Source organism: Saimiri boliviensis, chromosome 11 (genome assembly GCF_048565385.1).
Source record: "Saimiri boliviensis isolate mSaiBol1 chromosome 11, mSaiBol1.pri, whole genome shotgun sequence".
Taxonomy (NCBI): Eukaryota; Metazoa; Chordata; class Mammalia; order Primates; family Cebidae; genus Saimiri; species Saimiri boliviensis.
Genome location: NC_133459.1, coordinates 110,980,252 through 111,007,743, shown reverse-complemented (window position 1 = coordinate 111,007,743; position 27,492 = coordinate 110,980,252).

Here is a 27,492-nt window from a genome sequence, read left to right as displayed (position 1 = left end):
CTGCCTGACAGGGCAGTATAGTCAATGGTTGTTTAGTGACTGTCTCCTATATGTTTAGTCCTGTTGTATGTCTTGGGTTACAGCAGCAAACAAGACAAAGTCTCCGTCTAGGTATAATAATCAGAATCATGTTGCATAGTATCTAGGGACTGATTGGATGGTAGAATGAGCAGTCTCCAAATTGCCCCCTTTATTGGTACTAAGACTTTAAGAAATTCTCTACTAATTGCCATCGTTCTTCAAGACTGAGTCTGGAATTCTTAATGATTTATCTTTTAAATTCTACAATCTTAAGATTAACCTTTTTTGGAACTTTGGATCAAGATATAATTCTCCAATAAATTGGAATATATATAAAGAGGTACAGTTGTAGTTGTATATACATAGTTACATATGCAGTTTTTTATACATACGCATACAGTTATATATAGTTATCAGAACGTATGGTCAGGAAATGTTTCTAACTGCCCGTCAGTGTTCCAAACATCCACAAAAGTAACCAGCTAGAACTAGCTCATGAACACATACATTAACTCTGTAATTGTTGAGCCCTGTGCTAAGGGCTGGGCTGAGAACTGCCCAATATTGAATAAATATTTCCAATCCCTGTCCTCCTACAGCTGAGAGCTTAGTAGGAGCATTAAAAATATAAATCACCAAGTAAACCCATAACTCTGAGCTATGATAAACAGATAACAATTGCAGAGAATGACAGTGATGGTTAATTTAGATTTTGGGGGTTACGGTCATAGGAGACATATTTTTGTCTGACCTATCTCTGTGATAAGGAGATACTTTAAAAAACCATGACTGAAACTTACAATGTTAACATTATTACCTGGTTATGGCTTTTAAAATATGTCTCAAATGACACATTCCAATTGTACATTTCACCTCAAAATTATTTTAAAATATTATGTATATCATAATTACATCAAATATAATTTAGCCCTTAAAATTTCTTTATCTTTCTCATTAACAAAATGAATGTGAACATATAACACATCACTCGAGTTAGTGATAGGAGGTTGAAATACAAATGATCACACTTATATGTGCCTTATCAAATGTCTCATAAATTATAATGCTACATAAATCTGACTTTAAAACTGTGTGTAGGGATTATCCTGTTAATATATTTCTCCTCTGTCTTCCATAGCTTTCCTCAGGAAAGATGGACCAGTATGGAGATTTTAAGCCTGGGCAATTGTTATTCCCCTCATTTCGTGCTTGGCAACAAGTAGAACACAAAGAAGGAACTAAAATTGTGGACAAAAATGGTAGATAAGCAGAGGTAAAATCGGAGATGAATGTAAATTCAGGGGAGATTATTTGATCCGTTATGATGTTTGAAAGCTTTTTAGAAGAGTTTTCACAGCATGAAAGGCTTCTTGAGCAATTACAATAGCTTCTGTTTCTTGTCCACTTGCAATGTGCCTAGCCCAGTGCTTCACAAAGAATGTCTCATTCCATTTTCTTGACAAGGCCAGGAGATCAGAATTATTCACACTGTTTTACAGACAAAGAAACCCACTCAGAGAAGGCGAGTGACTTCCCCAGTGTCACACAGCTGGTAAAATGCGAGAGTCAGGATCCAAATTTCTGTCTGACTCCATGGTTTTTTTCCTTATATTGTAGCACCTCTTTGATGAAGAAAAACTATTCACAATTTTTCTGGGCTTTCATAACAATGGAAAAACTATTTTTGTTGAGCCTAGAAGATGTGATACAGGTCATAAAATCTGCAAATTGATTTATGCTCAAATCAATGAATTTTGAGCTAATATTTCCCTAATGCTTTTATAAGGTGCTATGTTTAGTATTTGCAAAGCCCTATGCTATGCCATGTTTTGGGATAGAACAAATAAATATATGCCTGTGAAAATACTTATTGAACATAGCAGTGGTAACTGAAACTCCAAACTGTTTTTGCACTTTCACTGGTGATTATAAAACAGAGGTTTGTGGGTTTCTTCTGATTTGAAAAGAAGCATAAATATATTACAAAATTCATTTCTTTCCAATTTATTCTGAGATAAGCTGTAGATGATTACCTAATAATGGAAGTTGCTTAATATGAAATGTTCAGAGAGTCCCTAATGGATATTTTCTAAATTAAAAGGAGGAACACCACTTCCTCCCACTTCTGCTGTTGCAAGTCCTCTGGAGACACTGACAGAGGGAAGTAGCATTGAAAATTCAAGTGAGTTCTTTATGAATCTGCATCAAATCTTCAAGCCCCAAATATTTAATGTGCTTTCCTAGGTTCATTAGGTGTCTGCTGCTGCGTAACAAATTCCTCCAAAGCCTCAAGGCTGAAACTAACATTTATGATGTCATAGTCTCTGTGGATTAGGAATTTGGGTATAGCTACTGAGATTCTCTGGCTCAGAGTCTCTCACAAGGTGACAGTCTAAGTGCCAGCCGGGGCTGCAGTTTTCTCAAGGCTTGACCCAGAATGGATCTTCCTCTGGGCTCAATCACAGGATTGTCGCAGGCTGCTTTGGATCCATCCACTTCCAAGCTCACTCACCTGGCTACTGCCAGTACTCATACCCTTCCTGGCTATTGGATGGAGACTTCATTTTCTTCCCACATGGCTTCCCCCTACAGGACAGCTTGCTTCTTCCAGATCAAGGTTTCCAAGCAGGAAAGGGTGAGGAATGGTGGTCAAGATGGAAGCCATAGTCTTTTTGTAACCTAACGTCAGAAGTCATATGTCATCACTTTGCCCTATTCTTGTTCCTTTAAATTGAGTCACTAGGTCCAGCCCATGCTTAGGGGAAATGAATTATACAGGATGTGAATACCAGGAGGCAGAGATCACTGGGGATCTTTTTAGAGGCTGCCTACCACACAAACTAATTATAATACATACATTATAATGCAGAATTATAAGACATACCTTAATCTTATCATGATTACAGTTCTTCAACAACATTAGTAATGTATACTTGTATAGTAATTTACATTTTCAAAGCTGTTAACAAGCCTACCATACCAGAGTCTGATGACAAAGACGAGTAGATATAATGGGTATGTGTGAAATCCGTCCTCTGGACTAGATCTAACCCTGTGAATCTGACCCATGCTCATGGCCTGTGCCTAAAAGTGGGCAGTAAAGGAATAGCAAATTCATCTTAACAGGACGTTAATATATGCTGTGTTCTTGTGCATATGCCTTTGCAATATAGCTGACTTTACTAAAAAATACATAAATAAATACATCTATGCCTTAGGACTGGGTAAAGCCAACATGAACCTCAAGATGGTTAAGCCGATGACCTTGGCTTCTTTAACCCCAGTCAAAAGGGCACTTGATCCTAATGCCCGAGTAACATAGTGACTACAGTGTCTAGGTCAGAAATGATAAAGAAAGCAGTTTATTTTCCCTCTAGGAAAGTGTTTTCTAAACTTATTATGTTAAAGTGATCTGGACTCTGTTGAACTCCTGAATTCTTAATGTCTGAGAAATGAAAATCACCATTCAACGTTGTGTTCTTTTCATCAGCTTCTTGATGAATTCACTCATTTCCAACTGATAGTAGAAGGATGACTCACAATGATAAAAGAAATTGGCTGAAGCTACCAGGAAGGGCCACATCTCCAAAGGGTTTTCTTTGAGTACTTGTAACATTGATGCATGTGCCCCGCTTGGCAAGTAGCTTGTCTGTTATTGGGGTGACATGGTGCATGGGGGGTGAGCAAAGGTTTTTGATGCTGAACTCCACCTCTTCCATTTGTTAGCACTGTAACTCTGGGAATGTTTCTCAAACTTTCTGAAATGCAGTATTCCCTTCTGTGAAATAAAGATGACGTTCAGTGGAGGTCTTGAGAAATGTGCTTGCCAGATCCTTTGGCACAGGAAGCACACGTACTCCTGCTGTTGCTCCTTCAAACACTGGCTGTGTTTGCACTGAGGCCATGCCTCAGCCAGCGACTGGGTGTGACAAGCATTCTCAGTCCTGTTCCTGAGAGAAGTGAGATTCCTTTGCTGGCAAACTTCCGCCTGAATATTCCCCAGGTGCCTTGCCAAACCTTCTTCAGACTGCTTGGTTCTCTAGAACACTTCCACACAACTGGCTCGCTCGCTCTCTCTCTCTCTCTCTCTCTCTCTCTCTCTCTCTCTCAGGATCAGACTCACCCTGCAGTCTGTTGGCTCTTTTCTATATTAACCACGTCTTTTTATTTTCTGTATTCTGATGCTTTGGTGTCTGGAGTCCACTAAGCCTGGAGGGATCACCTACTCTTCCCCCAGGATTAGCCAGTTCCCAGAGATAATAACAATTTGCTAAGCTAGCACGCTTTTCAGGTTCAAACCTACCAATTCAGAGCCCATTCTCCCAACCACCTGCTTTATCTGGCTCTTGCACTACGGGTCGCTATCCATTTGCCCTAATTCCCTCAGGACCAGGTACCAGACAGCTAAAGACAGCCCTTGTACCCTGGAGCCCACTGACACTATACAAACAAACCAAGCTGCTCACCGTGCCTCAGTCATTCCTTCTCTCAGAAACCACAATAAAGGGTTTTGCCCACATTTTCCTCTGCTCCCTCTGTCTCCCAACCAAGGCTCATGCTCACCTGGTGAGAACACATGGAAATGATACAGTTTCTTGTAATTAGGAGGCATGTCACACTGCTCAGGACCCTACAGGGGTACGCCAGTTTGTGGTTGGAGACAGAGGGAGCATGGAAAGCTGTGGACATAAGCCTTTATTGTGGTTTCTGTGGGAAGAAATGAATTAGTCAAGGTGAGCTGGTATAGGATCGGCTTGTTTGAATAATTTCAGTGGGATCTAGGGTTTAAAGGTCGTCCTTCATTACCTGGTACCTGGCCCTAAGAAAATACCTGTGTGGAAGGAAAGAAAATGCTTTAAGGGCACTCAGGATATGTTTTAATCAGATATGGTAAGGCAGACAGTCTCCCAAATAACAGACTTGCACATTTAATCCCCTCTTAGCATTTGCTTCGTGGAAAACCTAGACTAATTTAAGCTGCTTGTTCAAAACGGTATTTGTAAGCAGGCACAGTGGATCATACCTATAATCTCAGCACTTTGGGAGGCCGAAGTGGAAGAATCACTCGAGGCCAACAGTTTGAGACCAGCCTAGGCAACATTGTCGGACCCTGTTTAAAAAAAAAAATGCTGGGCATGGTGGCATATGCCTGTAGTCCCAGCTACTCAGAAGGATGAGGCAGGGGGATTGCTTGCACCCGGGAGTCCAATGATGCAGTGAGCCTAAAGTGACAGTCTCAGTGACAGAGCAAGACCCTGCCTTTCTTAAAAAAGAAGGATATTCATAAGGGATAAATAAGGGATCACACAGTTCAGTTGTTGCTGAATTCCTGTTGCCTAGCCCACAGTCTAGAACAGGGGTGGCACTGAAATGAAATAAATTGTGCAAATACTCGATCACAAAAACAGTTCCCTAATACAAGTTGCTTCTCTTTTCTGGTAATATTTTTAAAGGATTGATCCTCTTCCTATCTCAGAGAAATGGAGAGTTTTTCAAGCAACAGGTAAAAATTCTATTCTTTGTTTATATGTTTGTAGAGGTTTATGACTTACAAAGAACATTAATACATAATTTTCTGACTTAATCTTTTCAATAACCTTAGGCTTGTAAAACATTACTCTCCAATTTGACAGATGAGAAAAGTAACTCAGGTTAAATAAGTCATCCAAGGTAAACCACTGCAGGATCTGGGTTAGGACTTGAGTTTTAAAACTCTTATTCAAGACTAAGCCTGAAAAACAGCCATAATATATATAAGTATCAGATGTATTTTGAGATTACCTAAAACTTAATTTATGGGTGATATAAAATATTTTGTAAAATTGCTTTTCTGTACTATGAAGGCACTCACCATAGGAATTTTCCCAGCATATGAAATTGGAAGACCATGTGTATTTTTTTTTTCTTCTTGAGACGGAGTCTTGCTGTGTGGCCCAGGTTGTAGTGCAGTGGCATGATCTTGGCTTACGTCATCCTCAGCCTCCCGGGTTCAAGCAATTTTTCTGCCTCAGCCTCCTGAGTAGCTGGGACTACACGTACACGCCATCACACCTGGCTAATTTTTTTGTATTTTCGTAGAGGTGGGGTTTCACCATGTTGGCCAGGATGGTCTTGATCGCCTGACCTTGTGATCCGCCCACCTCAGCCTCCCAAACTGCTGGGATTACAGGTAGGTGTGAGCCACTGCTCTTAGCCAACCATGCGTATTTTTAAAAAGAGCAGAATTAGAGGCCGGGCACAGTGGCTCAAGCCTCTAATCCCAGCACTTTGGGAGGCCAAGGTGGGTGGATCACGAGGTCAAGAGATCGAGACCATCCTGGTCAACATGGAGAAACCCTGTCTCTACTAAAAATACAAAAAATAAGCTGGGCATGGTGGCACGTGCCTGTAATCCCAGCTACTCAGGAGGCTGAGGCAGGAGAATTGCTTGAACCCAGGAGGCGGAGGTTGCGGTGAGCCGAGACCACGCCCTTGCACTCCAGCCTGGGTAACAAGAGTGAAACTCCGTCTCAAAAAAAAAAAAGCAGAATTAGCCTGTACACTCTTAGTGACAGGATAATTTTTTGGATTCCCATAGCTTTTTATCGACCCAGGCATTGGTTCATGCCCTCAGGTCTGAACCCCAGTTGGAGGATTATTTAGAAAACATTTGTATACATTTTACAATTACAACATAATGATACATTTGTCACAATTAATGAACTATTACTAATATTTAAGTCATTTACTATACTTAATACTTTATTCATGTTTCTTTTGTTTTTTTACTGAATATTTACCTAATGACTAAAAAAATAATGCAGAGGAAAATTTAATAATATGTAAATAAATGAGATCTTTGTGGTCATGAATTGAAAGACTGACTACTGCTAAAACGTCAACTCTTTCCAACTTGTTCTATGGATTCAATACAATCCCAAACAAAATATGGGTGACTATTTTGTAGCTATGGCAAACGAATGTTAAAGTTTATATGAGAAGGCAAAAGGCAACATAGCCAAAACAATATCTAGAGAGAATATATTTGGAAAGTAACAAAAATCAGGTAAAAGTCAAGATGATGTACTAGCAAGAGAATAGACACACAGATCAATGGAGCAGAATAGAAAGCTCAGAAGGCAACCTGCACAAATAGAGTCAACTGATCTTTGGCAAAGCTGCAAAGGAAAGGAGATAATCTTTACAAAAAAAAAATTAAGGGAATAATTCAACATCCAAATGCAAAAAGCTGAACCTAGATAGAGACCTTACATCTTTAATAAAAATTAAATCAAAGTGCATTAAAGGCTTATATGAAAAATTGAAAACTTTAAAACTTCTAAAGAATACAGGAATCTACATGAAATTGGAATTCAGAGATGAGTTTTAAATACAACACAAAAGCACAGTTCATGATAGAAAAGATTGACAAGTTCGACCTTATTATTTCATGTTTACAGTTTCACTCCAGTTTTTATAATTCTGTCTATTTCCAACAGGTATAACATAAACTTCATATAGTATGTGTCTGTGTTTTCCACCATTAGTGTATATTTTTCTGTATCATTAAAAAAAGAAAACACTGTTAATAATATAAAAAATTTCTTTTTAGAGAATGGTATTTTCTGTCAGATGCATTGTTCAGTGAGACACTACTGTGGTGGATGTATATTCCTTTTTAGGTTTGCCCTGCCCAAACCCACTCCCTATAATTTAAGTGATGCTGACCCCTCCCTCCCCTTATTAGAGAGAAGACAAGAAACTTGAGGTTGGAAGGTAACTCTGACCATGGTGGTTGGTTCAGGAAGGGCACGTGTACATTTCTGGAGCTATTGGGACTGTTAGTTTCCAGCTTCCAGTAGCCAGTGGTCAAACTGTGCCTGAGAAGGAAGCCAAGCAAGAGAAAGCCAAAGTGAAGGAGTTGAGAGAAAGAGTTCACATCTAAACATAGACTTTTCAGTTATCTAAATCAATAATTTTTCTTTATTTGAGAAATGTAGTTTGAATTGGGGTAGTACAGCTTGCAAGCAAGAGAGTAAAAGTTCTGGTTAAAAAGCATTAAATAAATTTGAAGCAAACCTGTCTTTAAAATGTGTTATCTGCCTTTGCTAAAATTCAAAATGATTGGTAAGAATCAAGACCAAATCATTACTCATTTTCTTAACCTCTCTTTTCCTCAGTTTCTATAAGGAGGGAACTCATAAGCCTGTTTATGCTGCTGTAACAGAACACCATAGACTGAGTAATTTGTAAAGAATGAAAATTAATTTTCTCATCATCCTGGAGGCTCAGAAGTCCAGGAGTAAGGTTCCAGCTGCCTGGCTGCATCTACATATGGAGGAAGGCAGAAGGTCAAGTTCCCTGCATGGTGCATTAATCTTCTTTTATAAGGCTCTTAATCCCACTCATGAGGGAGGAATCTTCATGGCCTCATCATCTCTCTTTCTTTTTTAAATTTAATCTTTTGTTTTAGATATATGCAGTACATGTGCAGGTTTGTTACATAGGTATATTGAGCCCAAGTAGTGAGCATAGTACTTAATAGGTAGTTTTTCATCCCATGTCTCCATCTCTCCCTTCCTCCTCTAATAGTCTGCAGAGTCTATCACTCCCAAGTTTATGTCCATGTTATGTACTCAATGTTTAGCCCACACTTATAAGTGGAACATGTGGTTTTCTGTTCCTGTGTTACTTCACTTGGGATTATGGTCTCCTGCTTCATCCATGTTGCTGCAAAGGACATGATTTTGTTCCTTTTTGTGGCTGCATAGTATTCCATGGTATACCATATTTTCTTGATCTAATCCACCATTGATGGTACCTCATTGATTCTGTCTTTGCCATTGTGAATGGTGTGGCAGTAAACACGAAGTGCATCTGTCTTTTTGGTACAATGATCTATCTCCTTTTGAGTATATACCCAGTAACGTGATTGCTGGATCGAATGGTAGCTCTGTTTTAAGTGTTTTGAGAAATCTACAAACTGCTTTCCAAAGTAGCTGAACTAATTTTCATTCCTACCAACAGCATAAAAACATTCCCTTTTCTCCACAGTCTCACCAACATCTGCAATTACTGGCTAGCTATATGTAGAAGAATGAAACTAGATTCTTACCTTTCACCATATACAAAAATTAACTCAAGATGGATTAAGGATTTAAATGTGGGACTTCAAACTATAAACATCCTAGAAGAAAACCTAGGAAATACTCTCCTTGACATCTGCCTTGGCAAAGAATTTTTGGCTAAGTCCCCAAAAGCAATTGCAACAAAAACAAAAATTGACAAGTGGGAGAATGAAACTAAAGAGCTTCGGCACAGCACAGGAAATTATTAACAGAATAAACAGATAACCTACAGAATGGGGGGAAATTGTTTGCAAACTATGAATTTGACATAGGTCCAATATCCAGAATCCATAAAGAACTTAAACCAAGAAGCAATAAAAACAAATAGCCCCATTAAAAAATGGGCAAAGGACATCAACAGACACTTCTCAAAAGATATCCAAGCAGCCAATGAACGTATGAAAAAAAGTCCTCATCATAACCAATCATCAGAGAAATACCCATCAAAACCACAATGACGTATCTCACACCAGTCAGAATGGTGACTGTTTGAAAGTCTAATCGTCTCTTAAAAGCCCCACCTCTTAATGCAATTGCCATTAGCAACACTTGAATTTTGGAAGGGACATATTCAAACCATAGCAGCAAATAATAAAAAATGTTTACCTCACTGGGTTGTTTTGAGGATTACATGAGTTGGTATGTGGAACGTACCTGGATAAAATGTAAATGCTAGTTGTGTTTTTACAATTGTTTGTATTATTTTGCTACTCTTGGAACCCAAAAATTACATTTACAGTCATGTATCACTTAATAATGGGGATATGTTCTGAGAAATGCATCCTTAGGAAATTTCATTGTCGTACAAATACCAGAGAGTATACCAACACAAACCTAGATAGTATGGCCTACTGCACGCATAGGTGATGTGATAGAGCCTATTGCTCTTAGGATACAAACCTGTACAGCATTTTAAGTACTGAATACTTCAGGCACTTGTAACACAATATAAGTATTTGTGTAGCTACGTGTATCTGAGCATAGAAAAGGTACAATAAAAAGATATATAAAAGACAAAATATGGTACACCTATATAGAGCATTTCCATGAATGGAGCTTGCAGGACTGTTAGTAGTTACCCTGGGAAAGTGAATGAGTTATGAGTGAATGTGGAGACCTAGGATATTATTGTATACTACTACAAACTTTATAAACAATGTGTTCTTAGGCTATACTAATGTTATAAAACAATATTTTTCAGTAACAAATTAACCTTACTTAGATTATCGTAACTTTTTTACTTATAAATTTTTTTTAGAAACTTTTTGACTCCTTGGTAATAATACAGATTAAAACACAAATGCATTATACAACTGTACAAAATAATTTCTTTATACCTTTATTTTATAAGTGTATTTCTATTTTAAATTGTGTTTCTTTTTAAACTTTTTGGTTAAAAAATAAGACATACACACATTAGCCTAGACCTACACAGGTTCAGGATTATCAGTATCACTGTCTTCCACTTGCACATTTGTCCTGCTAGAAGGTTTTCAGGAGCAGTACTACACAAGGAACTCATCTCATATAGGAGCAATGTCTTCTTCTGGAATACCTGCTGAAGGACATTCCTGGGGATGTTTTACAGTTAACTTTTTAATCTATAAGTAGAAAGAATACGCTCTAAAATAAAAATTAAAAGTGTAGTATGGTAAATACATAAACAGTAGCATAGTCACTTATTATCACTATCAAGTATTATACTCTTATACTACTGACAGTACAGTAGGTTTGTTGACACCAGAATCACCACAAACATAGGAGTAATATGTTTTTATGACTTTACAACTGCCACAGTGTCACTAGGTGATAGGAATTTGGGACTATGGTCATATATTGTCCATCACTGACCAAAAATCCTTATGTAGTACATGACTATAGTTTAACAGCTTATAGTTGTATATTATTTTATATAAGAGACAGTATATACAATCTTATTTAATTCACATAGTGATCTTGTGATATGGAAATTATTATACCCATTTTATCATAAAAGACTGAGGATCAGAGAGGGTAGCTTCCCGGCTTAAGCCAAAAACCTAACAGTGCAGAACAAGAACCAATGTATTGTGATAACAGGAAAATAAAGTATTTCCCATTATACCAGTATACAATCCAATATGGGTCAGTATCTGCTACGGGCTGAGTGTTTCTGTTCTTCCAAAATTCACATACTGAAACCCTGATTCCCAATGTGATAGTGTTGGGAGGTGAGGCTTTTGGGATGTAACTGAATTTGGATGTGGTCATGGTGGTAAAGTTCCCATGATGAGATTGGTGCACTAATATGCGGATGAAGAGATCCCAACTCTCTCTCTCCACCATGTGAGAAAACCAGGAAGAAAGCCCTCCCCAGAACCTGACCACAATGGCACCCTGCTCTTGGACTTTTCAGCCTCCAGAACCATGAGAAATACATGTTTGATGTTTAAGCCACCCAGTCTATGGTACTCTTATTAAAAGACTAGTTGTTGTTAAAACTTTTATAATCCCAGCATTTTAGGAGGCTAAGGCAGGCAGATCACGAGGTCAAGAGATCAAGACCATCCTGGCCAATATGATGAAAGCTCATCTCTACTGAAAATACAAAAATTAGCTGGGCGTGTTGGCACGTGCCTGTAGTCCCAGCTACTCGGGAGGCTAAGGTAAAAGAATTCCTTGACCTGGGAGGTAGAGGTTGCAAGTGAGCCAAGATCGTACCACTGCATTCCAACCTGGCAAAAGGGTGAGACTCTGTCTCAAAAATAAAAACCTTTATGGTTTTAAAGAAGGAAACACAAGTTCAGAGATGACAATTTAAATCATTTGAGACTGAGTTAATTATCTCAAATGTGACCAGTAAGTTATTATATTTATCTAAACTTACATGGAATTACCTGAAAAGACTTGCCTAGCAGAAGAAATCTGGGGGCTGAGTCTGAAACCAAAACTAGTCCAGACATAAAATCTTATTATATAGAGGCAAATTTTCTTAGCTGTAATTGATGAAATAGAATACAAGGTACTAGGGAATATGGGCAAGCTAAGCTTATCCTTGGTTCCAAAGATTCACTGAAGACTCAGTTGTGGCCCAAAAGGTTATTCAAGAACACCTCACTTCTAGATCTAGTATAATTTAGACTCAACTCTAGGAATCCAAATCTCACATATCTACCTGGGAAACCAAGGATGATCCAGAATATTACAGTAATACTATTAGGCTGGAATTCTTAGAATCCCAAGTGAAAAGAATCCAAGGGAACCTAATAATAATCTTAATCTGAATGTCATTTAACTTGCAACATTTGGCTTAATAATATTACAGTAATGTGTACATCTCTATAAAGTATAAATTTTTAAATATTATGATTTCTTGCCTAAAGATAAAACCTGATAGGCAATAGAACTCATGTTAAAGAGTAAAACTCACAATGAGATTTTCAGAAACATCATGTCTACATTAATAAATTATGTGAAAGACTGATGATCAATTAATTTTAGTGTTATCAGTGAACTTAACTACCAGAATAATTTTTCTCTCCCAAAATAAAAATTTTACATCATAAGAAACTTAAAAGCATGAAAACAAGCAAAATAATTATCATTTCTCAAAAACTCCACTTTAAACATAAGGGGATTGTGTGCCTTTTCAGCCTAAAACCACCATGAAATGAGAGATTAATATTTCTAATATGCACATCAGCTTAATTAATTAAAACCTAAATGAAAAATAAAATACAGGCAAGGAAGGAAGCAATTTCTCAGTGAAGTCTTCCTATAAAATTACTTAAGCATTTTTTTTTTTTGAGACGGAGTACTTAAGCATTTTTAATTATGTTTTCTGCACAACTGAAAATTACTATACTTTCTACTTTAAATTGCGACTTTTTTCAAATTTTTATAACTTTGTGATATGTAACTGAGAATGTATTATAATACCTATCAAAGCAAAAGATCCCCCGGACAAAGTTAAACAAGCAAGGAAGATGCTATTCAAGGTTATTGCTATAGAGGAGTGAGACCAGAGCTCAGCCTGAGCTCAACTCTTGAAACAAAGGCCTGGGGACTTTTCATGAGTTGAGAAGAGGGAATCACAGGTCAGATATTTTTGCTAATTATCTTTACCTAAAGGACAAGTGAATTTTTCTCTGAGCCAATGACAGTGAGTAGTTTTATAACTTGGAGCAACGCACCCACTGACGTTTGGCTCCCACGCTCCCACGGAAACTGGGAAATAGGAATGCTATCTTGCTTGATGAGTTTATTTCAAAGGGATAGCTCTCACATCTTTAAGAAAGATACTCCTGAGATGTAAAACCAGCAAAAGGATAGTTAAAGTTTTATTTAGATTTTAATTGACATGTAATGGTATATATTTATGGGGCACCATATAATGTTTTTATACATGTATACAGTGTATAATGATTAAATCAGGGTAATTGGCATGTCCATCACCTCAAACATTGATGATTATTTCTTTGTGGTGACAAAATTCAAAATCTTCTAGTTCTTTTGAAATACACTATACAGTGTTATTAAGTATAGTTGGTCAATGGGTACAAATGTGTGGTTAGATAGGAGGAATGAATTCTGGCAAAATGATTTTTTTTTTTAAAATTTACATCTCAGACAGGCAGGGAAGGAATCTAAAAGTATGTTTTCTAAAGCAAATGCTCTAAGAAAAGGGAGGTCAGGGGCCTAGAGTCCGGAAGAAGCCTGCCTAATGTTTAGACAAGCTGTGGGCAACATTAAGGCTGTTTTAGTCACACCAAATCTATATTCTCACATATGTTTTTGAGCTGATCTGTTTACCTTTCACCAGTGACAGACTGTACTTTTGTGCCAGATTTCAAGTCCTTTTCTTTTATTTCAATTAACAAGTCAAGTGAGACAGGGACAAGAACCAGACACCACAAACTGGAACTCACTCAGGGCAGGTAAGTGTCTTGACACCCACTTAGTGTAATCTTCCCAAGCCTCTAACCGCCTCTTCACAAATAGGTGAGAATCCCTTCTGTACAGAGACTTTCAAAAGGGGAACCTTTGCCCTCAATAATCTCCTACAGCATCTTACAGCCCTCATAGGCAAGACTGCTTCCACAAATCTAACTCAAATCCCTCATGCTCCATTTTAATATCCTCCTAGCTTCTCCGGGAGATCATCTGTTTCTCACGTTCTGTGCAACTATTCTTGGTGTAGTTAAAAATGTGAATTTTCCCCCATCCATTCACTTTTGCATGCTAAATTATTCCAGTCCCATTCTATGTCCTGTTTTTCACAGTTGACTCATCTTTGTGCTGTCATAGTTTAGTACAACTATTTGGGAGCTAGAGAAATCCAGATTCTAATCTTAGGTCCCCCACTTTTCTCTGGCTACAAGCCTTCAACACAATTACAGAGGCCCAGTTTCCTCATTATAAACTAGGGCCAATACAGTTCATTTTGAAAGAAGATTAAATGAGGTAATGGATTGAATATGGTAGAGATATCGAATAAATACTAGTTCTCTTCACCTTCCTTCTTTTCTGAACTGCCTATTTGATATTTTTGATCCAGTCCACTAGCCCCTGCTTCTTCCATACTGAGAAGAGAGAAAAAATAATTCAACAATACATATAATTTTTGACTTTCACCGGTGATGAAATGTATATTAAAGTCATATAACATGTTGTGAAGAATTGGAAATATCGATCAATCCTTTATTTATTAGAGTAATGGAATAATAATGTTGAAAGCAAAATTATGCTTTGATGTGATTGATTTTAAAGGGGAATTATAAAAATCGCTTTTGATTTAATCTCTTTTAAACCAGTTATGCCAATTTCCTTAAGTTCACAAGAGTCAAAAGGGCTTTCAGATTCATTTCCACTCTCTGATTAAGAAAAATGTCACTTATAAATAGTAAGAATAATTCCTTTATTAGTGGGATGTGGAAAAAGAAACTGGCTCATCTGTTGTACTAATGATACAATAAAGATATCAGTTTTTAAAAGTCCCAAGTGGTCATTTAACTCCTCCTTAAAATTGAAAGATCACTTGAAACTTTTAAAGAAGTCACCCAAACAAATACAACATCAAATTCTTATCGAAAAACTGAATGCATTCTGTCCTCAAAGGACACATAAGAATATTACTGTCAACTATGCAGTACAAGTTAACACAGAGTCAAAGAACAAATAAACTGAGTTAAATTAAAATAAGCCTGGAGTAAGTAATTAAAGGCCATTCTTTTTCTTTCCCTTCCCTTCCTAGAAAACTGAACAATGGATGTGTTTGCCGCCGAATATATTATATCCATAACAGAAAGCTTATTGACAAGTGGTCTTATAAGCTTAATGAATTACGTATCTTGAAAATTGCCACTACGACTTCCTTGATATTCAGGGACATCCTCTTTCTCACGTAGGGTATCTGTTTCTGATGTCTTTCTTCTTCCAGTCAATATGACATTTATCGAGCATGTAATGGTACAAAGCCATGTTTTAGAGGCTTTACTAATTGTAAGAGATAGATGTGGAAAATATGGCCTTTCTTAGGAAACTTAAAAATCTATGTGGAGATATAAAATACAGAGAAATAACTATAATATCAGGCATATTTCTCAACTTATTTCTTGTTCGAGAATTACCAGATTACCATCTTATATCTTAGAAATTATTACCTTTTGTTAAGAAGGGAAATCAAATGTTAGGTAGAGTTGTGAATTTAGCTACAAATTGCTAAAACTTGTCAATGACATAGAAGTAAAATTTGTCTTCACTGAATGGTGCAGTGTATTGAGGAGAGAGAATTATCATTTGAAAAGGAAGCCAATGCAAATCAATTTTGAGTGCATTTTATAAATGAATAAGAATGAAAGTGAGTAACAATCAGAAATAATGTAAAGAATATAATTACACTGCCTGATGACCAACCTAAAACCATTTAGAAATTTAATACTCTCCTTAAGTCGTTGGTAACTGAATATCTGCTCCCTGCTTGAAGCTTTTGCTGAATGAACTTGATACAGGATAGCACAAAGTAGCTAAGGCAATTTTTGTGCTAACATATATTTATTTCATACTAAGAAATTCAAACCAGTTCAGAGTAGACCTTCATAATGGCTGTCTCCTTAACAGCAGCTTCAATTCAGCTGGGGCTTTGCACATTGCAATTTATATTGTAATTCCAACACAGTGGTTTATCTGTGGAAAATCAAGAAACAATACGGGCAATAGCCAAAGTAAAGCAGAGTTTGTAGAGATGAGGGTGATGTAACTTGATCTTTTGCCTTATGATACAAACACCTGCTACTATCACTTGGTCTGGGTTAAACGCTTTAACTGAGCAACCGAGCCGGTGGTGTGGTATCAGGTAACCAGAAAGTTAGGGCTGCGGCAACGTTGTTACATGCCCTCATTTCACGTGACAGCTAGGTTTATTCTCGCAAACTGACTGAACGAAAGAATAGATGCTGGTCTAACAAGTGATTTTAAAAACTACTGACTAGGACTCAACTGTTCCATTAAACTGAGCTTAGAGAGAACCAATTAATAGAAGAAACTTAACTTTTTGGAAAAAAAAAAAACTGCTTCTAAAGACAGCTTCAACAGGATTCAAATCTAGTCTTTTTGAAATACAAGTCATGTTAAAATACACATTCATCAAAAAGTTAATAGAAAGGACCCAGGTTTCCTCCAGTAAAAAGTCTTTCCTCCCTCTTCCCCACACCAATAAGCCAATAACTATTATAATTTAACTAAAAGTTGAGTATAGTTAGGCCTTGGCACCTGACACTACATGAGCTTCCAAAATGCTTTCTTTTCTTTCTTTTTTTTTTTTTTGAGACGGAGTTTCGCTCTTGTTACCCAGGCTGGAGTGCAATGGCGCGATCTCGGCTCACCGCAACCTCCGCCTCCTGGGTTTAAGCAATTCTCCTGCCTCAGCCTCCTGAGTAGCTGGGATTACAGGCATGTGCCACCATGCCCAGCTAATTTTTTGTATTTTTAGTAGAGACGGGGTTTCACCATGTTGACCTGGATGGTCTCCATCTCTTGACCTCGTGATCCACCCGCCTCAGCCTCCCAAAGTGCTGGGATTACAAGCTTGAGCCACGGCGCCCGGCTCAAAATGCTTTCTTAAAGAGGTTAGGGGCTACTGAGATGGTGAAACTCCCCATCCTCACCTTTCAACCCTTAACCCAGAGGCCAGCTTGGGTCTCCTGCAGCCCGAGTGGGAAGATGGTGCTGGCATTTGCCCTTTGCTGTGAGGCCCGTGGGCCCTCCTGAAGCCTGACGCTCTTCAAGTGCCCCCAACACACCCCTCACACACTCAGGTTGCTTTGGGAGCTCCAAGCTGTCAACTAGAGCCTAAAGACAAATAGGCATTAAAAATAAGAGGCTTAATTTTGGCAGTTGAAAATAGAAGAAGGGATTTCCCTCTCCTCCTCTTTTTCAGAACATTTACATTGGAAAACTTGTCATTGTAAATACTTTCTCCTCTCTTTGAAATGTATATAAGGTCTTTAAAGATGAGATAGCCCTTTTGTCAGCTTTATGCCTGTGGAATGTCTTTCTCAGAGACCAGAGATCCATCTCTTTGAAATGTAAACATTAAAAAGATAGCACCCTATCTTCTAGTTAGTAGGAGAATGTAGGAGGCTAACTTCAATGGGCAGGCACCCTCTCCAAGTTGCAAAACCACCTACTGTCATAAAAACATGAGAAGTTTGTTTTGCCTAATTGTAAGCCAATTAGATAACGTAGATGGTCACCTCAAGTACCTAATCAGGTAAAGCAAGGATCAACTACGTGTGACAAATGGTGGTGTCAAGCCTTTTTATTTGAGGAATAGTCATTGTTCATCTTGAAAACATGGATGTAATGGGTTGCATCTGCTTAGCTATAGAAAAGAGTGAGATGTCTTTCTGTCTTTGCAATCTTTTATGAAGATTGCTGATGATGAGCATCATATGCTGGTTTAATGTTTACTCAATTATAGGTGTTTTTATTATTATTCTTATTCTCCACTACCTTTATGGAAAGGATTTCTGGGTTGAGAGAAGATTTTATTTTTTTATTATATTTTTCCAACACAGGCAGAGTCCTACTGACCGCTTAGGGAGCCCAGAGTTTCTGCCTGGGAGCCATGGGTCATGATAACAGAGCTATTGATTTATTCATCTATTTGAAATTCACCCCCTTCTCCCCTCGCGCTAGAGTAGGGCAGATTTTAAGCAGTTCCTCTTGTCCTTGAGATGTACCGATACTGATACTGAGTGACTTCCACGTTTCCTTTAGACAACAGCCATGTTAGCTTTTTGAATGTCGGCTTTGTCAGAGTCATTTATGAGCAGAAAAACATTGAAAACTTTGCTAAGGTTAAAAGATGTTTTGTGTAAACAGAATTTTTGTTTTTGATAAAACGTGATACCCTAACTCTTTAATCAAAACAACAATTATGCCAACAAACATTTCCACCTCAATTTCCCCTACTACTGTAACAGGGGAAGGAGTGTCCCCAAGAGGTCCAAGTTCCCCAATTGGAAAAGGTTCTTAGCCTGGATATCACCCAAAAATGGAGAAAGGGGTCCTGGAGGTGCCGTGGGGTTTGACATTCTAATAAATATCCTGGACTCAAACAGTTTTGCCAAAAAGTGATATATTAGGCAGAGAGAGAGAGAGAAAGAGAGAGAGAGAGAAGAGACAGACAGAGCACCCACGCTGCCGTGGGAGGGGATCCAGAGAAGGAATCCCTATAGGTAAAGAGTAGTGGGAGTTTGAACCCCTGAGTTATTTCCTCCCCATTCATGTTCTTGTCCAGTGAGAGGAGTTCTTTCAAATGTCCTCTGGAGTCATTTATCTTTGACTCTGATACAGGATTGGCTGCTTGGTCCACGACTTTGAGTTACAGAGCCTCCTCCTCCCCCCAGAGCTTTAGGCGGGCTTTTTGGACAAAAGGAGTCCCCCTGGATTTCTCTACCTAGCCCACCGGGAAACCCAGACAAAGAACTTTACTTTCCAGACAGAGGCCTGGAGCAGGGGAAACTCCTGCCTTTGAAACCATGCCCCCTGGGGACCCGGGAAGAGTCCCTCACTACCACCACCAACCAGTCTCAGGTCTTTTCTTCCAGTCAAATGAAAACCCATGTCATACAAGATCTACTCTCTTAACAAAAGTTTAAGTTTACGATGCGGGACTCTTTATGGTATCCACATTGTTAGACAGCATATCTCTACGATGTTTCACCTTGCATGACTGAAACTATACCCTTTCAACAGTAACTTTCACTTCTTCCTCTTTCCAGCTCCCAGCAACCAACATTCTACTTTCTATGAGTTTGACTATTCTATATACCTCGTGTCAGTGGAATCACATGGTATTTGTTCTTCTATGACTGACTTATTTCACTTAGCATAGTATTTTCACGGTTTATTCATATTGTAATAATACGTTACAGGACTTCCTTATTTAAGATTGAATAATATTCCATTGTATGCATAAACTACATTTTCTTTACCCATTCATCCATCAGTGGACATTTAAATTGTTTCCACTGCTTGGCTATTGTGAATAACGCTGCAATGAAAATGAGAGTGCAAATATCTCTTCAAGATCATCTCTTCAGTACTTTTGAATGATTATCAAAATACTTCTTGCTGGATCATATGGAAGCTCTATTTTTAATTTTTTGAGGAACTTCCATATTGTTGTTCAGAGCAGCTGTATCATTTTTACATTCCTACCAACAGTATACAACCATTCCAATTTCTCTACATCCTCACCAAGTCCTGTTATTTCTGTATTTTTTAAATAATGGCCATTCTAGCAGGTATGAGGTAAAATATCATTGTGATATTGACTTCCATTTCCCCAATTATTGGTGAAATTGGCCATCTTTTTGCATATTTACCACTTGTATGTCTTCTCTGAAGAATGTCTATTCAAGTTCTTTGCTGTCCATTTTCTAGTTGAATTGTGTTTTTTGCTATTTAGTTTTAAAAGCTCCTCATATTTTATGGATAGTGACCCATTATTATATGTATGATTTGTTAATATTTTCTCCTGTTCTGTTGACTGCTTTTTTATTTTGTTGATTGCTTTCTTTGCTGCACAGAAACTTTTTAGTTTGATGTAGTCCCATTTACCTATTTTTGCTATTGTTACCCATGCTTTTTGTGTTACATCTAAGAAATCATTACAAAGACCAGTGTTATATGGCTTCCCCCCTCCCATGTTTTCTTCTAGAGGATTTACAGCTTAGACATTTAAGTTTTTAATCTACTTTAAGTTGATTTTTTATGTATGGTATAAAGTAAGGGTCCATTTTGCATGTAAACAGTTTCCTCAATCTCAATTGTTAAAAAGACTGTTCTTTTCCCCTTGTGTAGTCTTGCCACCATGTCAAACATCAGGTGACTAAATGTGTGGCTTTGTTTTGGAGCTCTCTATTCTGTTCTATTTTTGTGCATATCTGTCTTTGTGCCATTACCATACTGTTTTGATTCCTGTAGCTTTGTAATATGTTTTGAAATCAGGAAATGTGAAGCCTCCAACTTTGTTCTTCTTTCTCAAAATGTTTTTGGCTATTCATGCCTTTTGAGGTTTCACATCAATGTTAGGTTTGTTTTACCTATTTCTAAAAAAAATTCAATTGAGGTTTTGACAAGGATTGTGTTTAAGTCTATAGATTACTTTGTATACTCAAACTCTTCTAAAAAATCAAAAAGAAAGCAATAAACACTACTAAGCTCTCTTTTTATGAGGCCAGCATTACCTGATACCAAATCCAAAGACACTGAAAGGAAAGAGAACTACAGATTAATATCTTTGATGAATATAGTTATAAAAAATAATTCTCAACAAAATATTAGCAAACTGACTTCAACAGCCCATTAAAAAGATCATACATGACAATCAAGGGGGATTTATCCCTGGGATATAAGGATGATTTAATATATGAAAATTAATCAATTTGACACACCACACTAAGAGAATGAAGATATGAAAAATCACATGATCATCTCAATCCATGTAGAAAAAGCATTTGACAAAATTCAAACTCTTGTGACAAAAACGTTAAGCAAATTGGGAATGGAAAGAAATTACTGCAACATAATAAAGGTCATATATGAAAAGTCAACAGCTAACATATTCAACGGTGAAAAACTGAAAGCTTTTTCTCTAAGATCAGGAATCAAAGAAAGTTGCCCAAGCTCACTATTTCTAATTAGCATAATAATGGAATCTTTCAACAGAACAATTAGGCAAGAAAAAGAAATAAAAGGCATCTAAATTGAAGCTATGTTCATTTTACCTGATCTTTTAAGTAGAAAATCCTAAAGATTCCACAAATCTGTTAGACCTGATAAATGAATTCAGCAAAATTTCAGGCTACAAAATCAACATAACAGAAATCAATTCTGTTCCTATACACAAACAATGAGCAATTCAAAATGAATTTTTCTTAAATTCCATTTACAAAAGCATCAAAAGAATAAAATACTTAGGAATAAACTTAAGCAAGGAGGTGAAAGACTTGTACACTGAAAACTATCAAACATTGCTGATGGAGATTTTTTTGTAGATTTCAAAATAACTGCAGGAGTGGATCTGGAATGTTCCCAAGAAAATAAAATGAAAAGTGTTTGAGGTAATGGATATCCCAGTTACCCTGATTTTATTATTACATATTGTATGCTTGTGTCAAACATTACATTTACCCCTAAATACATACAGCTGCTATGTACACATAAAATTAAAAATTAAAAAAATTTTAAAGAAGACACAAATAAATGAAAAGGAATTTCCTCTTTTCTGAGTGGTGTCTATTGGTACCCTGTATTTTGATTAACCCAAATCTTCAAATGTATACTTAGCCGTTTAGCTCTGACTAGATTAATCTACACATGTTGATGCAATAACTTTACCATAAAAAGGAATTTTTAAAAACCTGTAGATTGGATGAAGCAGGTAGGCTTGATGTGGAATAGAGAGCCTGAAGAGGCACAGTGAAGAAAAGTGATAAAGAAGGGACTGGGAAATAACGAATCTGGAAAATATATGTACTCTTAGAAAGATGAAGAATTAATAAAATTTAGGGACAGCAAACCAATAAAATGCCCGCAGGAAATTAAGATTTTTGAGGGTACTCTGGACCAAGGATTCAATGGTAAGAGCTGCTAATTCTAGGTGTCATGGGTAGATTATGATATTTACCATTTGCTTGAACTGGAAAATATCCCTGTAGCTAATTCAGACAGGGTCCTAAAGAGAAGAAGGAGCAAAGACAGATATTATCCAACAAAGTAAAGTCCAAGTTCAAGAAAAAATAATCTTTACATAGAAACATTAACTCCAATTATATAGTCAATCATAAATTTGGCTGCTTCTCTGTAGTCTATGCACGAGAATCTGTATTGAATTAAAAATAATTTATATACATTATAAAATTATTTAAGATGGTGCTGGTTCCTGGAAGCCACCGAAAATGACAATTGAGGTCCTGTTCCTCAGAGCCAAAGAGCCCAAGTGTTCTCTGTCCCTTGAATGATGTTTCCAGAAGAGACTGGTGGCAGAGGTGCCCACTCTTACAGAAAAATGTTTTCAGACATTTGACCTCATTATCTATGATGCCATATTTACATTTATTGTTTCTGTTCTCCTAAACTGAGATTGTATTGCTAACCATAGAACTGACTGTGTGGGAGAGAGAGTATGAAAAGCAGTTCTCCTATTGCTAAGTCTGGCAAGCAAGGGACATTATAAGAGAGAAGGTAACGTGGGAACCACAAATGCAGTCAGAAACATGATTTCTTCTTTTCTCTTACTCCTTTCTGACCCCTAAATATGACAAACAAAACTGGTTCTAACTTTTTAACTGCCCTTCTGAAGACTTTGAAGAGCAAAAGAACCATTGGTATACTCAGAACCAGTGAGGATGTTGGATGCATTACTCAAAAATAGTGTAGCGTGTCTGCCAACTACCGCTGCTCCAATCTCAATGCTCCGTAAATATATGAACAGTACGGGAAAACTCTACCTTTCCAGCAATCTCCAGATGAATATTCACCAATGGCAACGTCTAAAATTGGCATGGGATCACAGTTCGAATAAATTTATTATAAAATCTGTGACCTGGTATCTGTGCACAGGAGGAATTGATAATATCTGCTCCTGTAGAAGGCTGTGGTAAGTCAGGTGACGATCAAATAGTAGATCTACGTCCTGAATTTACAAAGCAAGCCTTACACCCGTGCTGCTCATTCTCAGCCAAAAAATATTTGCTACATGTCAACCTGTGCCAGTGAAAGGGGGAAATTCCCTTGAACCTTTGTGGGACACGCAAATGGGTTGGCTCATTTACTCAACTGTCATGCTCAGTCTCTTACGGAGGGAGCACACGAGTGGATGGGTGTAGGAACCAGAGTGAACAAAAGCTGGAACTGACCAGTCGCTCCTCTCTGTTGGGAGCAGGCTCTGTGTGAGCCCTGTGGGAGCATCCAAGTGGGTTACAATGCTCTTTTAGCTCTGCTGTCCAGGAGCAGGTGTCTGTTACCCCCAAAATCACCAGGGGATGTATGTTACAATCAGTGCTCTTTTAGCATTTGCTGTCCATAGAGAGAAAAGTGTTAACCAGCTCAGTGGAAGGTCAGGGCGACAGCCTTTTACATCCTGCCCTTTGCTACCCAAGTTCTTGTTCAGTATTCAGGAAGAATTAGCTCATACAAATAAATTGAAGGCTGGTGAATGTGGAGGACTTTATTGAGCAATGGGAGTGGCTGTCAGTGGGAAGGGGAGCTAGAAAGGGGGTGAAGTGGGAAGATAATTTTCCCCTGGAGTCCAGCCCTCCCCAGCTGAGCTCCTCTCTGACCATCCCTGGTAGAACTCCTCTCTGACTGTAGTCTCTGATATCCAGCTGCTTCTTTGTGTGTGTGTGTGTGTGTGTGTGTGTGTGTGTGTGTGTGTGCTGAGTCTGGGGTTTAGGGTTCTTATGGGCACAGGATAGGGAGCACAGTGAGCCAAAAGGCAACATTCGGGCAAAAAAACAGGGATAGTTTGCACTTTGGGCCACAGGTCCAGACTTGAAGGTAGAGTCCTCACCAGGGATCCCACCCTCTTCTACCTAGTATTTCTCTGCCTCCAGTCTGGATCACCAGTTGCAATACCAGGTATGTGAAAGACTTAGATGCGAATGAGACAAGATTCTTGAATTGTTAAAAGAATGAGAAAAGCCTATATGTCAAAACTGTTAACATTCTATAAATACTGAGCACCCGTTAAACATAACACAGAATTTATAAACTCTAAGTAAGTATAATGCTATGCTATTACTAGTAATTTTTATTACTGCCATAGTATTTATTAATAGTGACATTTATGACACTCTAATTTCTGAGCTAATATTCAGATTCATACTCCTCTTATCAGTTTTAAAAAATCAAACCATAGAAAACTATTAGTAACAACCCACAAGATATAATTCAATCTTTTCAGAGTACTACTCTAGACCTTGAAGCCGTATCTAAAGAGACTAGCTCTTTTTGAAAAATTGAATAAGTGATATTTTGCTGCAGATCCTTGGATTAAATCCAGTCTTTTCGTTGTTATTTCTATAATGTGTGTTGTGCTAGATCTTGAAAATGCATTTAATCTCTTGGCTATTGTTTGGTTGCTTTTTAAAACTGCTACTGGCATGAGTTTGCTTTGGCAAACCTAAGTGTGAGGGCACTGAGTTAAGATTCATGGTGAAAGGAGAAGCAGTGTGGATGGGGTGTTGAAATTATTTTCAAATTTGGTTAGAGATTGGGCCTAAAAGTAGGTGTAAAAATTCAGGCTGAATGTAGATGTGCAAGTGAGGAGGAAGTATGAGAAGGAGCTGCTAAGACCAGTGAGAAATGTGCAGCTCCATCTCCCAGTGCCACCGTCAGTCCCAGAAAATAGAAACATTCAACCAACTGATAATCGTGCTTCTGAAATTGTTCTCACTGATGCTCCTGATCACGACTTCCCCCACAGACCTGAGTGTTGCACCAACTCTAAAGCTAAGCACAATCTCTGCCTTTCTAGCTGAATTAAAGGGATGGAGACCAATCTCCATGGGTAGAACGTGGGCTGGATGTGTAGAGGAGGAGAAAAGACAAACAGCTGTTCCTCATTACGTGATGAAGGGCTACAGTCACTTGTAGAACAGACCAAGGTATTTTTGAGCATCCCTCTAGGTCCACCCAAATTATTTATAAGCCTCAATCATTCCTACCTTCATTTAGTGAAGAAAAAAATGGTTCTCATTTTTTGGTATGCTTTATACCATAGCCAAAGCAAGAAAAGCTAGAAGTCTATATGCCTACAAGAGATGGAGGGGCTTCTAATAAGCTGCCTTTTCCCCCTCTCCTCAACACATGGACACACACACACACACACACATTGACATACATAAACACCTATTTTGGCCTTAGTGGAGGAGAAGGCACAGGATCTCCCCTCTCCCCTGGCTGCTGGTTCGTGACCGAAAGCCCAGAGAAGGCCCTCCTTTACTTCAGCTGTCCGAGCTCTGCTCCTCCTGCCCCTTGTCACGTACTTACATCTCACCTATGTCTTCCTCATTTGTAATTCATCTTGAATACATCAGAGGCAATCTGATCTTGCTTGATATTTACATGAAGTCCGAGTTTCTGTTAGATATCCTGTATTTCCTATGACTTCATCTCTGTCTTTACTACTGAGCAAAACACAAGCACATACACGTACTGACACACACAGCAAAATGCAAACAGACACACAGACACACAGACACACACACACAATCACCAAGAAAAGTCTCTAAGTTTCAGCCCCTGGGCTTGGTTTTATGTCATTAATGTATTCCTTGCCATCTTGATCTACATGTGACCTATTTGAAATGCTGCCCAATTTTATAGATTCGTTAAGTTGCATTTCAAAGCTCGTTACAGGGTCTAAAATGATTTGTATCGCCTCCTACTTTGAAATATAAGCATTTTAAAAATAAAGTCTCACTATAAATAGAACTGTTCTGAAATTACATGTGGCACATAATTAAGTGATACACATTTAAGCACTCAGCTGTTTCATAATTTTCCACGACCTGCTGCTGCTGCACTGAAATTCAGAAAACACACTGCCCTTATTCTGGGCACCCTCAAACCGACGAGAGAGGTCGGCACAGATATAGTCCAGCAGGATGCCTTGTGAATAAGCAATATTTGGAAGTGCGGGCCCCATATCTAGTGGGTTTTATTTCTTAACTCAGAAGCACCAAGACATCAATGCTTAGAATCTTGCCTAAGCAGTTGTTCCTCTGACAAACAGAAGCTGACCTTTCCTCCTGCTCGGAGAGTAGCCTGTGCACTTTCTGATAAGTATCAGAAAAATTTATAGCTTGCATGAGAAATGGAGCTTCTCCCTCGGTAGTAAATCTATGGACAGGCACATGGGTTTTTCTGTCCTTGGCAAGCTTGAAGTCCAGAGACTACCGAAGAGCAAGTACTGGAAGGAAAATATGTACAAGTCACCTACCTGCTACAGAAGCTGCAGCTCCCCTTGCCTCTGCAGAGTGCCAGCCAGTTACCTTAGGAGGTGGCTAGTGTGATATCATCAATATTTAAAGGGGAAAAGGGGCATAATAGGAAGGAGTGTCAAGGGAGGGGAGGGATGAGAAGTAATCTTTTCAGAAAGAGGCCAGAGAGTATCTCCTTTCCTTCTCTAATGACTAATTGCTCTGAGCTCTGGGACTGAATGGCAATGCCTAAAGCAAGACTTCGAGTAAGATCAGGAGTAGAAAATGGAAGAGGGAAAGAATAGGATGAGGAATAAAGGAAAAGAATGGAAAAGAGAAGAGAATGAGATGAAGAAAGAGGGAAAGAGAGGAGAGGGGTATATGGCAAGAAAAAGAGAATTAAGCAAGGGAACAAAGAAAAAAATGAATGATAAAATGCAAATAGAAAAGCAGAACAGAGAAAAAGATTCATCGAACCCAAGCATAATCAAACACTTGTTTAGTATAGTCTTGGTGGAAGTTTTTTTAGTTTCCTAGTCAGAGGGGAAAACAGATATGAATGATCACTTACCTCTGTAAATAGTGCTGAATGATACAGCATCATGGGAAATTTCTCCATCTGCTTTGGTCAAGAGACAGTTACAGAAGCATATTATTTTAGCACTGAAATGAAATTGAGAGGTCATTTAATTCGATCTCTAATTTAATGTAAGCTTTTCCCAGAACTTTTCTGATAATTAAATTTCCGTCTTCTTGCACATCTCTTAAAGCAAGGGGGTCACTCCTAGAAAAATTGTTTGTGTCCATTTCAGATAATACTCAGATTTCTCAAAGTACTTCCTTCTTCTGAGTGGAAAACTGTATCCTTAGAGAGTCCTTCCAATGATACT